Genomic DNA, 14,527 nt, shown 5'->3' on the forward strand with positions numbered 1-14,527 from the left:
GTCTAAGTCTATACATAACAAGATACTATGTGTATCCATTTTGTGACCATTTCTGTCATCAGAAAATAGAAACAACATGCAGAACACATCCAACTTTGCTGCCATTTGCTCATTAAATATTTTGACCAACACCAGTCTGTGAACTGTTGATGTTTAATGCTATGGTCACAAGCACAGCAGTATCGCCAATAATGCAAGACGGTTTTATGTATGTCTTCTTCGCGCTGAAGCCGGTGTCTCTTGGAGCTCTGGTGGAGGAACTATTCACCTGTCTTGATGTCTCAGAGCTTTCAGAGAGTAAAAAACCTAGCAATAGTTTAGTTATTTTGATGCCCGCCTCATATAAACAAAATACAGCACACAATCCACTTTGCTTGCTCTCACTTATTGTATCATTTTGCCAATACCTATACTGTATGTGCAACACTGATTTTTAATGCTATTGTTTCATACTGTACGTTGCATTCATTCTTTGGTATCTCTTACAAAATGGTTGAACTGAATCAGAAGTCATATGGTGACAAATTGTTATTATTATTATGATTCTAAATAATGTAAAGGTTGCTCAATAAACCGCTGCTGGTATTGACAAATCATCTGCCGAAACCCGGGATCGAACCAGGGACCTTTAGATCTTCAGTCTAACGCTCTCCCAACTGAGCTATTTCGGCTATGCTTGATTTTTGGACAGGTGTCTGGAGCGGATCTGAAGCACAATGTTAGAGATAGGCCAGATAAGCTTCCTTGAAAAGGTGAATTTTCAGAGAGTCTGGGGGAATACAATATAAGACTTCATGGGAATAAGTGCAAACTGTAAACACTGTAAAATCTGGGGCATCCCTTCAATCTAGTACAATCTAGTATATATTATAATGCTTGAAACACTTTAAAATGTTGAATTTTTCCTTTTCTTGTTCACTGTATTGGCAAACGCAGCAAGGTAAACAAAAGAGAGTATTTGCTACAATCAATAGCACTAACAGGCTTCAGTGAAGTCATCATATCAATCAGTGATCTCATGTAAAAGTAGAATGTCTGGAAGGCCTGGCCCTACTGACTACACACCAAAAAAATTGGAGAATGCGGGCATCGATCCCGCTACCTCTTACATGCAAAGCAAGCGCTCTACCATGTGAGCTAATTCCCCTCTTACATGAAAGTGCGTCAGTGCTGGCTGCTTCACTTTCTGCAGGGCAAATCTGTCTGGGAACTTGCACTGCTGAATCCCAGTTATCAGACACAGCTGAATGTCCAGGGCTGTGGATGATTGGGTGAGAAGGAGAGTTGAATCATCGGAGCCCAGTAAGTAGACCCTTTGTCGCCATACTAGGCATCTTCCCTGGTTGTCTAGTGGTTAGGATTCGGCGCTCTCACCGCCGCGGCCCGGGTTCGATTCCCGGTCAGGGAAAGAAAGCTGATTCTTTTTTTGTTCATATCTTAAGTTACTGTTGACAGAAATGTCATTTTATTTCCCCCCATTGATTTTAGACTTGCGCAAACCCATCTCTTGCTAATTCAATTCCGAAAACAGAAAGGATAATGGAAGTGACTGTAAGAATTGTATTCATTGCGCATGTCAATTGAAATATTGCAAGAAGAGAATGCGCTAGTCGGGGAAAGTTATACATACACACCTACATACTTATGAACATAAATTGCTTCAATATCATTTCTTAGCCGACATTTTGGTTTTATTTGAACATTTGTAGTAATTATAATCATACTCAATCAATTTATTATATTATGATGATTTCCAGTCACCAGGACTCAGGACGAGATTGCCACGGCCATTGAGTACCGCCACCTACCCCATCACACAAACACACACACACACACACACACACACACACAAAATGTATATTGGTAACAATAATTTAAAAAGGGGGAATTAAAATGGCCGAAGTGGGCAATGTATAATTGTGTACAGATCCATAAACCGACCCCTGAGCATGTATATACCTATAAGCATGTACAGTGTTGTTTGTTACAGCGGTTTCCAAATTATTTCCATTTGAAAGATTTCATTTTTCTGAAATGGAGCAAGCAAATTGTATGAAAATTGAACAAAAGTTACAAAAGAATACATGGATGTTTCGTATCCAGAGTCAGGTGGATGAGATGAGATGGGGACATGTTCATATTGTAACTGTACATTACTAAAAGAAGGCTTTTTTTCTATACAGATAAGGTGTTTTAAAAAAACATGCAATACACACTCACACACACAAATGCAAAACTGTAACTGTTTCATACGCTCATAATATACATTTTCTTTAACTGTGCACGCAATGTCTTGTATATAATGTATACCCTGTTCATGTATGTAACTGTACTTGTAACCATGTACTATTTGTTTTACTCTGTGCCCAGGACATACTTGAAAACGAGAGGTAACTCTCAATGTATTACTTCCTGGTAAAATATTTTATAAATAAATAAAATGCACACTCACACACACAAATGCAAAATGCACACACAAAAGCCAAAAAGATGGTACTGCAAACACTAATTAACACCAAAGGGATGTGCCTATTGCTAAAATATGAGCAGCAGCAGCAGCGGCAGCACCCCTGTTATCTATGGATGGGACTGATACCCCCTGCAGACACAAGCACACACACGCGCACACACGCGCACACACGCACAGAGGGGTCTGTAGTGTGACAGGGCACGCCAGCTTCGCCACCAGGCACTCCTTCTTGAATTAAAATAAACCTATCTCCTTACCTCTTTGTGGATGCACCCTCTTTACCAACAAGAGGGACAGGACCAGCTCTCCTCAGCTTCCATTTACCCTTCCTTTCCTCTCTCACTTGAAAACTTTCTACCCCTGAGAGAGTGGGTGGGAGGGAGATAGAGCAAGAAACAGCGCCCCAAAACCTGTCCCATTAACAGCAGAAGCAGCACAGGCTTCTGTCCCTCTGCTCCTCTCCTCTCCTCTCCTCTCACTCCATTCATTTGCATGGGAGGGAGGAGCCTCTCTCTCTCTCTCTCTCTCTCTCTCTCTCTCTCTCTCTCTCTCTCTCTCTCTCTCTCTCTCTCTCTCTCTCTCTCCCTCTCTCTCCCTCTCTCTCTCTCTCTCTCTCTCTCTCTCTTCACCTAGCAGCCACTATATGTGATGATGTCACAATGCGTCTCTAACATCACAGACATATGCTGACATCATCACACAGGCTGACTGGCCATTAAGAGACAGAGAGGCAGATAGAGACACACTGACAAATGCATACACTGAAGGCACAGGCAGCATGCAGCTTCTGCACCATAAAAGTACATTTGAATCAAGAAGAATGATGATGTCTTTTAAGTGTGGCTCTATTGAAGTTTTGGGGTGTAAGTGTCAAGACAATCTTGGCAAAAAACGGAGGCATCATTTTCAACCATTTAATCAATATGTGCTTTTAGATGACACTATCCTACATTCTGCATGGATATAATAATAATAATATTATTAAAAATAATATTAATAATAATAATAATAATAGATACCATGGGAAAATAATAGGAGACATAATGGAAATATTATCCAGTTTGTCACCATAAGGGGAATATACATAGCGCTTCACAGCAATAATACAAGTGACAAAACTGGAATATAATAAATATATGGCTAGGGATACAGTATCCTACAGTACATCTGTCATGGATATAATAATAAGAGACATCATGGGAAAATTATAGGAAACATAATGGTAAAAAGCGCTACAGACATAAAAGGAAAGATCCGGAAAAAGAGTTGCTGCTCCCCCGAAGAGCTTACAGTCTAAGTCTATACATAACAAGATACTATGTGTATCCATTTTGTGACCATTTCTGTCATCAGAAAATAGAAACAACATGCAGAACACATCCAACTTTGCTGCCATTTGCTCATTAAATATTTTGACCAACACCAGTCTGTGAACTGTTGATGTTTAATGCTATGGTCACAAGCACAGCAGTATCGCCAATAATGCAAGACGGTTTTATGTATGTCTTCTTCGCGCTGAAGCCGGTGTCTCTTGGAGCTCTGGTGGAGGAACTATTCACCTGTCTTGATGTCTCAGAGCTTTCAGAGAGTAAAAAACCTAGCAATAGTTTAGTTATTTTGATGCCCGCCTCATATAAACAAAATACAGCACACAATCCACTTTGCTTGCTCTCACTTATTGTATCATTTTGCCAATACCTATACTGTATGTGCAACACTGATTTTTAATGCTATTGTTTCATACTGTACGTTGCATTCATTCTTTGGTATCTCTTACAAAATGGTTGAACTGAATCAGAAGTCATATGGTGACAAATTGTTATTATTATTATGATTCTAAATAATGTAAAGGTTGCTCAATAAACCGCTGCTGGTACTGTATTGACAAATCATCTGCGAAACCCGGGATCGAACCAGGGACCTTTAGATCTTCAGTCTAACGCTCTCCCAACTGAGCTATTTCGGCTATGCATGATTTTTGGACAGGTGTCTGGAGCGGATCTGAAGCACAATGTTAGAGATAGGCCAGATAAGCTTCCTTGAAAAGGTGAATTTTCAGAGAGTCTGGGGGAATACAATATAAGACTTCATGGGAATAAGTGCAAACTGTAAACACTGTAAAATCTGGGGCATCCCTTCAATCTAGTACAATCTAGTATATATTATAATGCTTGAAACACTTTAAAATGTTGAATTTTTCCTTTTCTTGTTCACTGTATTGGCAAACGCAGCAAGGTAAACAAAAGAGAGTATTTGCTACAATCAATAGCACTAACAGGCTTCAGTGAAGTCATCATATCAATCAGTGATCTCATGTAAAAGTAGAATGTCTGGAAGGCCTGGCCCTACTGACTACACACCAAAAAACTTGGAGAATGCGGGCATCGATCCCGCTACCTCTTACATGCAAAGCAAGCGCTCTACCATGTGAGCTAATTCCCCTCTTACATGAAAGTGCGTCAGTGCTGGCTGCTTCACTTTCTGCAGGGCAAATCTGTCTGGGAACTTGCACTGCTGAATCCCAGTTATCAGACACAGCTGAATGTCCAGGGCTGTGGATGATTGGGTGAGAAGGAGAGTTGAATCATCGGAGCCCAGTAAGTAGACCCTTTGTCGCCATACTAGGCATCTTCCCTGGTTGTCTAGTGGTTAGGATTCGGCGCTCTCACCGCCGCGGCCCGCGTTCGATTCCCGGTCAGGGAAAGAAAGCTGATTCTTTTTTTGTTCATATCTTAAGTTACTGTTGACAGAAATGTCATTTTATTTCCCCCCATTGATTTTAGACTTGCGCAAACCCATCTCTTGCTAATTCAATTCCGAAAACAGAAAGGATAATGGAAGTGACTGTAAGAATTGTATTCATTGCGCATGTCAATTGAAATATTGCAAGAAGAGAATGCGCTAGTCGGGGAAAGTTATACATACACACCTACATACTTATGAACATAAATTGCTTCAATATCATTTCTTAGCCGACATTTTGGTTTTATTTGAACATTTGTAGTAATTATAATCATACTCAATCAATTTATTATATTATGATGATTTCCAGTCACCAGGACTCAGGACGAGATTGCCACGGCCATTGAGTACCGCCACCTACCCCATCACACAAACACACACACACACACACACACACAAAATGTATATTGGTAACAATAATTTAAAAAGGGGGAATTAAAATGGCCGAAGTGGGCAATGTATAATTGTGTACAGATCCATAAACCGACCCCTGAGCATGTATATACCTATAAGCATGTACAGTGTTGTTTGTTACAGCGGTTTCCAAATTATTTCCATTTGAAAGATTTCATTTTTCTGAAATGGAGCAAGCAAATTGTATGAAAATTGAACAAAAGTTACAAAAGAATACATGGATGTTTCGTATCCAGAGTCAGGTGGATGAGATGAGATGGGGACATGTTCATATTGTAACTGTACATTACTAAAAGAAGGCTTTTTTTCTATACAGATAAGGTGTTTTAAAAAAACATGCAATACACACTCACACACACAAATGCAAAACTGTAACTGTTTCATACGCTCATAATATACATTTTCTTTAACTGTGCACGCAATGTCTTGTATATAATGTATACCCTGTTCATGTATGTAACTGTACTTGTAACCATGTACTATTTGTTTTACTCTGTGCCCAGGACATACTTGAAAACGAGAGGTAACTCTCAATGTATTACTTCCTGGTAAAATATTTTATAAATAAATAAAATGCACACTCACACACACAAATGCAAAATGCACACACAAAAGCCAAAAAGATGGTACTGCAAACACTAATTAACACCAAAGGGATGTGCCTATTGCTAAAATATGAGCAGCAGCAGCAGCGGCAGCACCCCTGTTATCTATGGATGGGACTGATACCCCCTGCAGACACAGGCACACACGCACAGAGGGGTCTGTAGTGTGACAGGGCACGCCAGCTTCGCCACCAGGCACTCCTTCTTGAATTAAAATAAACCTATCTCCTTACCTCTTTGTGGATGCACCCTCTTTACCAACAAGAGGGACAGGACCAGCTCTCCTCAGCTTCCATTTACCCTTCCTTTCCTCTCTCACTTGAAAACTTTCTACCCCTGAGAGAGTGGGTGGGAGGGAGATAGAGCAAGAAACAGCGCCCCAAAACCTGTCCCATTAACAGCAGAAGCAGCACAGGCTTCTGTCCCTCTGCTCCTCTCCTCTCCTCTCACTCCATTCATTTGCATGGGAGGGAGGAGCCTCTCTCTCTCTCTCTCTCTCTCTCTCTCTCTCTCTCTCTCTCTCTCTCTCTCTCTCTCTCTCTCTCTCTCTCTCTCTCTCTCCCTCTCTCTCTCCCTCTCTCTCTCTCTCTCTCTCTCTCTCTCTCTCTCACCTAGCAGCCACTATATGTGATGATGTCACAATGCGTCTCTAACATCACAGACATATGCTGACATCATCACACAGGCTGACTGGCCATTAAGAGACAGAGAGGCAGATAGAGACACACTGACAAATGCATACACTGAAGGCACAGGCAGCATGCAGCTTCTGCACCATAAAAGTACATTTGAATCAAAAAGAATGATGATGTCTTTTAAGTGTGGCTCTATTGAAGTTTTGGGGTGTAAGTGTCAAGACAATCTTGGCAAAAAACGGAGGCATCATTTTCAACCATTTAATCAATATGTGCTTTTAGATGACACTATCCTACATTCTGCATGGATATAATAATAATAATATTATTAAAAATAATATTAATAATAATAATAATAATAGATACCATGGGAAAATAATAGGAGACATAATGGAAATATTATCCAGTTTGTCACCATAAGGGGAATATACATAGCGCTTCACAGCAATAATACAAGTGACAAAACTGGAATATAATAAATATATGGCTAGGGATACAGTATCCTACAGTACATCTGTCATGGATATAATAATAAGAGACATCATGGGAAAATTATAGGAAACATAATGGTAAAAAGCGCTACAGACATAAAAGGAAAGATCCGGAAAAAGAGTTGCTGCTCCCCCGAAGAGCTTACAGTCTAAGTCTATACATAACAAGATACTATGTGTATCCATTTTGTGACCATTTCTGTCATCAGAAAATAGAAACAACATGCAGAACACATCCAACTTTGCTGCCATTTGCTCATTAAATATTTTGACCAACACCAGTCTGTGAACTGTTGATGTTTAATGCTATGGTCACAAGCACAGCAGTATCGCCAATAATGCAAGACGGTTTTATGTATGTCTTCTTCGCGCTGAAGCCGGTGTCTCTTGGAGCTCTGGTGGAGGAACTATTCACCTGTCTTGATATCTCAGAGCTTTCAGAGAGTAAAAAACCTAGCAATAGTTTAGTTATTTTGATGCCCGCCTCATATAAACAAAATACAGCACACAATCCACTTTGCTTGCTCTCACTTATTGTATCATTTTGCCAATACCTATATGTGCAACACTGATTTTTAATGCTATTGTTTCATACTGTACGTTGCATTCATTCTTTGGTATCTCTTACAAAATGGTTGAACTGAATCAGAAGTCATATGGTGACAAATTGTTATTATTATTATTATTATTATGATTCTAAATAATGTAAAGGTTGCTCAATAAACCGCTGCTGGTATTGACAAAATCATCTGCCGAAACCCGGGATCGAACCAGGGACCTTTAGATCTTCAGTCTAACGCTCTCCCAACTGAGCTATTTCGGCTATGCATGATTTTTGGACAGGTGTCTGGAGCGGATCTGAAGCACAATGTTAGAGATAGGCCAGATAAGCTTCCTTGAAAAGGTGTATTTTCAGAGAGTCTGGGGGAATACAATATAAGACTTCATGGGAATAAGTGCAAACTGTAAACACTGTAAAATCTGGGGCATCCCTTCAATCTAGTACAATCTAGTATATATTATAATGCTTGAAACACTTTAAAATGTTGAATTTTTCCTTTTCTTGTTCACTGTATTGGCAAACGCAGCAAGGTAAACAAAAGAGAGTATTTGCTACAATCAATAGCACTAACAGGCTTCAGTGAAGTCATCATATCAATCAGTGATCTCATGTAAAAGTAGAATGTCTGGAAGGCCTGGCCCTACTGACTACACACCAAAAAAATTGGAGAATGCGGGCATCGATCCCGCTACCTCTTACATGCAAAGCAAGCGCTCTACCATGTGAGCTAATTCCCCTCTTACATGAAAGTGCGTCAGTGCTGGCTGCTTCACTTTCTGCAGGGCAAATCTGTCTGGGAACTTGCACTGCTGAATCCCAGTTATCAGACACAGCTGAATGTCCAGGGCTGTGGATGATTGGGTGAGAAGGAGAGTTGAATCATCGGAGCCCAGTAAGTAGACCCTTTGTCGCCATACTAGGCATCTTCCCTGGTTGTCTAGTGGTTAGGATTCGGCGCTCTCACCGCCGCGGCCCGGGTTCGATTCCCGGTCAGGGAAAGAAAGCTGATTCTTTTTTTGTTCATATCTTAAGTTACTGTTGACAGAAATGTCATTTTATTTCCCCCCATTGATTTTAGACTTGCGCAAACCCATCTCTTGCTAATTCAATTCCGAAAACAGAAAGGATAATGGAAGTGACTGTAAGAATTGTATTCATTGCGCATGTCAATTGAAATATTGCAAGAAGAGAATGCGCTAGTCGGGGAAAGTTATACATACACACCTACATACTTATGAACATAAATTGCTTCAATATCATTTCTTAGCCGACATTTTGGTTTTATTTGAACATTTGTAGTAATTATAATCATACTCAATCAATTTATTATATTATGATGATTTCCAGTCACCAGGACTCAGGACGAGATTGCCACGGCCATTGAGTACCGCGACCTACCCCATCACACAAACACACACACACACACACAAAATGTATATTGGTAACAATAATTTAAAAAGGGGGAATTAAAATGGCCGAAGTGGGCAATGTATAATTGTGTACAGATCCATAAACCGACCCCTGAGCATGTATATACCTATAAGCATGTACAGTGTTGTTTGTTACAGCGGTTTCCAAATTATTTCCATTTGAAAGATTTCATTTTTCTGAAATGGAGCAAGCAAATTGTATGAAAATTGAACAAAAGTTACAAAAGAATACATGGATGTTTCGTATCCAGAGTCAGGTGGATGAGATGAGATGGGGACATGTTCATATTGTAACTGTACATTACTAAAAGAAGGCTTTTTTTCTATACAGATAAGGTGTTTTAAAAAAACATGCAATACACACTCACACACACAAATGCAAAACTGTAACTGTTTCATACGCTCATAATATACATTTTCTTTAACTGTGCACGCAATGTCTTGTATATAATGTATACCCTGTTCATGTATGTAACTGTACTTGTAACCATGTACTATTTGTTTTACTCTGTGCCCAGGACATACTTGAAAACGAGAGGTAACTCTCAATGTATTACTTCCTGGTAAAATATTTTATAAATAAATAAAATGCACACTCACACACACAAATGCAAAATGCACACACAAAAGCCAAAAAGATGGTACTGCAAACACTAATTAACACCAAAGGGATGTGCCTATTGCTAAAATATGAGCAGCAGCAGCAGCGGCAGCACCCCTGTTATCTATGGATGGGACTGATACCCCCTGCAGACACAGGCACACACACGCGCACACACGCGCACACACGCACAGAGGGGTCTGTAGTGTGACAGGGCACGCCAGCTTCGCCACCAGGCACTCCTTCTTGAATTAAAATAAACCTATCTCCTTACCTCTTTGTGGATGCACCCTCTTTACCAACAAGAGGGACAGGACCAGCTCTCCTCAGCTTCCATTTACCCTTCCTTTCCTCTCTCACTTGAAAACTTTCTACCCCTGAGAGAGTGGGTGGGAGGGAGATAGAGCAAGAAACAGCGCCCCAAAACCTGTCCCATTAACAGCAGAAGCAGCACAGGCTTCTGTCCCTCTGCTCCTCTCCTCTCCTCTCACTCCATTCATTTGCATGGGAGGGAGGAGCCTCTCTCTCTCTCTCTCTCTCTCTCTCTCTCTCTCTCTCTCTCTCTCTCTCTCTCTCTCTCTCTCCCTCTCTCTCCCTCTCTCTCTCTCTCTCTCTCTCTCTCTCTCTCTCTCTCTCTTCACCTAGCAGCCACTATATGTGATGATGTCACAATGCGTCTCTAACATCACAGACATATGCTGACATCATCACACAGGCTGACTGGCCATTAAGAGACAGAGAGGCAGATAGAGACACACTGACAAATGCATACACTGAAGGCACAGGCAGCATGCAGCTTCTGCACCATAAAAGTACATTTGAATCAAAAAGAATGATGATGTCTTTTAAGTGTGGCTCTATTGAAGTTTTGGGGTGTAAGTGTCAAGACAATCTTGGCAAAAAACGGAGGCATCATTTTCAACCATTTAATCAATATGTGCTTTTAGATGACACTATCCTACATTCTGCATGGATATAATAATAATAATATTATTAAAAATAATATTAATAATAATAATAATAATAGATACCATGGGAAAATAATAGGAGACATAATGGAAATATTATCCAGTTTGTCACCATAAGGGGAATATACATAGCGCTTCACAGCAATAATACAAGTGACAAAACTGGAATATAATAAATATATGGCTAGGGATACAGTATCCTACAGTACATCTGTCATGGATATAATAATAAGAGACATCATGGGAAAATTATAGGAAACATAATGGTAAAAAGCGCTACAGACATAAAAGGAAAGATCCGGAAAAAGAGTTGCTGCTCCCCCGAAGAGCTTACAGTCTAAGTCTATACATAACAAGATACTATGTGTATCCATTTTGTGACCATTTCTGTCATCAGAAAATAGAAACAACATGCAGAACACATCCAACTTTGCTGCCATTTGCTCATTAAATATTTTGACCAACACCAGTCTGTGAACTGTTGATGTTTAATGCTATGGTCACAAGCACAGCAGTATCGCCAATAATGCAAGACGGTTTTATAAATGTCTTCTTCGCGCTGAAGCCGGTGTCTCTTGGAGCTCTGGTGGAGGAACTATTCACCTGTCTTGATATCTCAGAGCTTTCAGAGAGTAAAAAACCTAGCAATAGTTTAGTTATTTTGATGCCCGCCTCATATAAACAAAATACAGCACACAATCCACTTTGCTTGCTCTCACTTATTGTATCATTTTGCCAATACCTATATGTGCAACACTGATTTTTAATGCTATTGTTTCATACTGTACGTTGCATTCATTCTTTGGTATCTCTTACAAAATGGTTGAACTGAATCAGAAGTCATATGGTGACAAATTGTTATTATTATTATTATTATTATGATTCTAAATAATGTAAAGGTTGCTCAATAAACCGCTGCTGGTATTGACAAAATCATCTGCCGAAACCCGGGATCGAACCAGGGACCTTTAGATCTTCAGTCTAACGCTCTCCCAACTGAGCTATTTCGGCTATGCATGATTTTTGGACAGGTGTCTGGAGCGGATCTGAAGCACAATGTTAGAGATAGGCCAGATAAGCTTCCTTGAAAAGGTGTATTTTCAGAGAGTCTGGGGGAATACAATATAAGACTTCATGGGAATAAGTGCAAACTGTAAACACTGTAAAATCTGGGGCATCCCTTCAATCTAGTACAATCTAGTATATATTATAATGCTTGAAACACTTTAAAATGTTGAATTTTTCCTTTTCTTGTTCACTGTATTGGCAAACGCAGCAAGGTAAACAAAAGAGAGTATTTGCTACAATCAATAGCACTAACAGGCTTCAGTGAAGTCATCATATCAATCAGTGATCTCATGTAAAAGTAGAATGTCTGGAAGGCCTGGCCCTACTGACTACACACCAAAAAAATTGGAGAATGCGGGCATCGATCCCGCTACCTCTTACATGCAAAGCAAGCGCTCTACCATGTGAGCTAATTCCCCTCTTACATGAAAGTGCGTCAGTGCTGGCTGCTTCACTTTCTGCAGGGCAAATCTGTCTGGGAACTTGCACTGCTGAATCCCAGTTATCAGACACAGCTGAATGTCCAGGGCTGTGGATGATTGGGTGAGAAGGAGAGTTGAATCATCGGAGCCCAGTAAGTAGACCCTTTGTCGCCATACTAGGCATCTTCCCTGGTTGTCTAGTGGTTAGGATTCGGCGCTCTCACCGCCGCGGCCCGGGTTCGATTCCCGGTCAGGGAAAGAAAGCTGATTCTTTTTTTGTTCATATCTTAAGTTACTGTTGACAGAAATGTCATTTTATTTCCCCCCATTGATTTTAGACTTGCGCAAACCCATCTCTTGCTAATTCAATTCCGAAAACAGAAAGGATAATGGAAGTGACTGTAAGAATTGTATTCATTGCGCATGTCAATTGAAATATTGCAAGAAGAGAATGCGCTAGTCGGGGAAAGTTATACATACACACCTACATACTTATGAACATAAATTGCTTCAATATCATTTCTTAGCCGACATTTTGGTTTTATTTGAACATTTGTAGTAATTATAATCATACTCAATCAATTTATTATATTATGATGATTTCCAGTCACCAGGACTCAGGACGAGATTGCCACGGCCATTGAGTACCGCGACCTACCCCATCACACAAACACACACACACACACACAAAATGTATATTGGTAACAATAATTTAAAAAGGGGGAATTAAAATGGCCGAAGTGGGCAATGTATAATTGTGTACAGATCCATAAACCGACCCCTGAGCATGTATATACCTATAAGCATGTACAGTGTTGTTTGTTACAGCGGTTTCCAAATTATTTCCATTTGAAAGATTTCATTTTTCTGAAATGGAGCAAGCAAATTGTATGAAAATTGAACAAAAGTTACAAAAGAATACATGGATGTTTCGTATCCAGAGTCAGGTGGATGAGATGAGATGGGGACATGTTCATATTGTAACTGTACATTACTAAAAGAAGGCTTTTTTTCTATACAGATAAGGTGTTTTAAAAAAACATGCAATACACACTCACACACACAAATGCAAAACTGTAACTGTTTCATACGCTCATAATATACATTTTCTTTAACTGTGCACGCAATGTCTTGTATATAATGTATACCCTGTTCATGTATGTAACTGTACTTGTAACCATGTACTATTTGTTTTACTCTGTGCCCAGGACATACTTGAAAACGAGAGGTAACTCTCAATGTATTACTTCCTGGTAAAATATTTTATAAATAAATAAAATGCACACTCACACACACAAATGCAAAATGCACACACAAAAGCCAAAAAGATGGTACTGCAAACACTAATTAACACCAAAGGGATGTGCCTATTGCTAAAATATGAGCAGCAGCAGCAGCGGCAGCACCCCTGTTATCTATGGATGGGACTGATACCCCCTGCAGACACAGGCACACACACGCGCACACACGCGCACACACGCACAGAGGGGTCTGTAGTGTGACAGGGCACGCCAGCTTCGCCACCAGGCACTCCTTCTTGAATTAAAATAAACCTATCTCCTTACCTCTTTGTGGATGCACCCTCTTTACCAACAAGAGGGACAGGACCAGCTCTCCTCAGCTTCCATTTACCCTTCCTTTCCTCTCTCACTTGAAAACTTTCTACCCCTGAGAGAGTGGGTGGGAGGGAGATAGAGCAAGAAACAGCGCCCCAAAACCTGTCCCATTAACAGCAGAAGCAGCACAGGCTTCTGTCCCTCTGCTCCTCTCCTCTCCTCTCCTCTCACTCCATTCATTTGCATGGGAGGGAGGAGCCTCTCTCTCTCTCTCTCTCTCTCTCTCTCTCTCTCTCTCTCTCTCTCTCTCTCTCTCTCTCTCTCCCTCTCTCTCCCTCTCTCTCTCTCTCTCTCTCTCTCCTCTCTCTCTCTCTTCACCTAGCAGCCACTATATGTGATGATGTCACAATGCGTCTCTAACATCACAGACATATGCTGACATCATCACACAGGCTGACTGGCCATTAAGAGACAGAGAGGCAGATAGAGACACACTGACAAATGCATACACTGAAGGCACAGGCAGCATGCAGCTTCTGCACCATAAAAGTACATTTGAATCA

General features: G+C 40.4%; 6 non-coding genes across 6 annotated transcripts; 3 read left to right on the plus strand and 3 right to left on the minus strand.

The window, feature by feature from the left end:
• Positions 1 to 598: 598 nt before the first annotated feature.
• On the minus strand, positions 599 to 671 carry TRNAF-GAA (transfer RNA phenylalanine (anticodon GAA)). The gene has a single exon. It is a non-coding gene; the product is annotated as a tRNA-Phe (tRNA).
• A 665-nt stretch (positions 672 to 1,336) lies between these two features.
• TRNAE-CUC (transfer RNA glutamic acid (anticodon CUC)) lies at positions 1,337 to 1,408 on the plus strand. Its single transcript has one exon. It is a non-coding gene; the product is annotated as a tRNA-Glu (tRNA).
• A 6,699-nt stretch (positions 1,409 to 8,107) lies between these two features.
• TRNAF-GAA (transfer RNA phenylalanine (anticodon GAA)) lies at positions 8,108 to 8,180 on the minus strand. Its single transcript has one exon. It is a non-coding gene; the product is annotated as a tRNA-Phe (tRNA).
• Positions 8,181 to 8,845: 665 nt separating this feature from the next.
• Positions 8,846 to 8,917, plus strand: TRNAE-CUC (transfer RNA glutamic acid (anticodon CUC)). The gene has a single exon. It is a non-coding gene; the product is annotated as a tRNA-Glu (tRNA).
• Positions 8,918 to 11,856: 2,939 nt separating this feature from the next.
• Positions 11,857 to 11,929, minus strand: TRNAF-GAA (transfer RNA phenylalanine (anticodon GAA)). Its single transcript has one exon. It is a non-coding gene; the product is annotated as a tRNA-Phe (tRNA).
• Positions 11,930 to 12,594: 665 nt separating this feature from the next.
• Positions 12,595 to 12,666, plus strand: TRNAE-CUC (transfer RNA glutamic acid (anticodon CUC)). The gene has a single exon. It is a non-coding gene; the product is annotated as a tRNA-Glu (tRNA).
• Positions 12,667 to 14,527: the final 1,861 nt, after the last annotated feature.

This window comes from Ascaphus truei, unplaced genomic scaffold (assembly GCF_040206685.1).
Source record: "Ascaphus truei isolate aAscTru1 unplaced genomic scaffold, aAscTru1.hap1 HAP1_SCAFFOLD_1739, whole genome shotgun sequence".
Taxonomy (NCBI): Eukaryota; Metazoa; Chordata; class Amphibia; order Anura; family Ascaphidae; genus Ascaphus; species Ascaphus truei.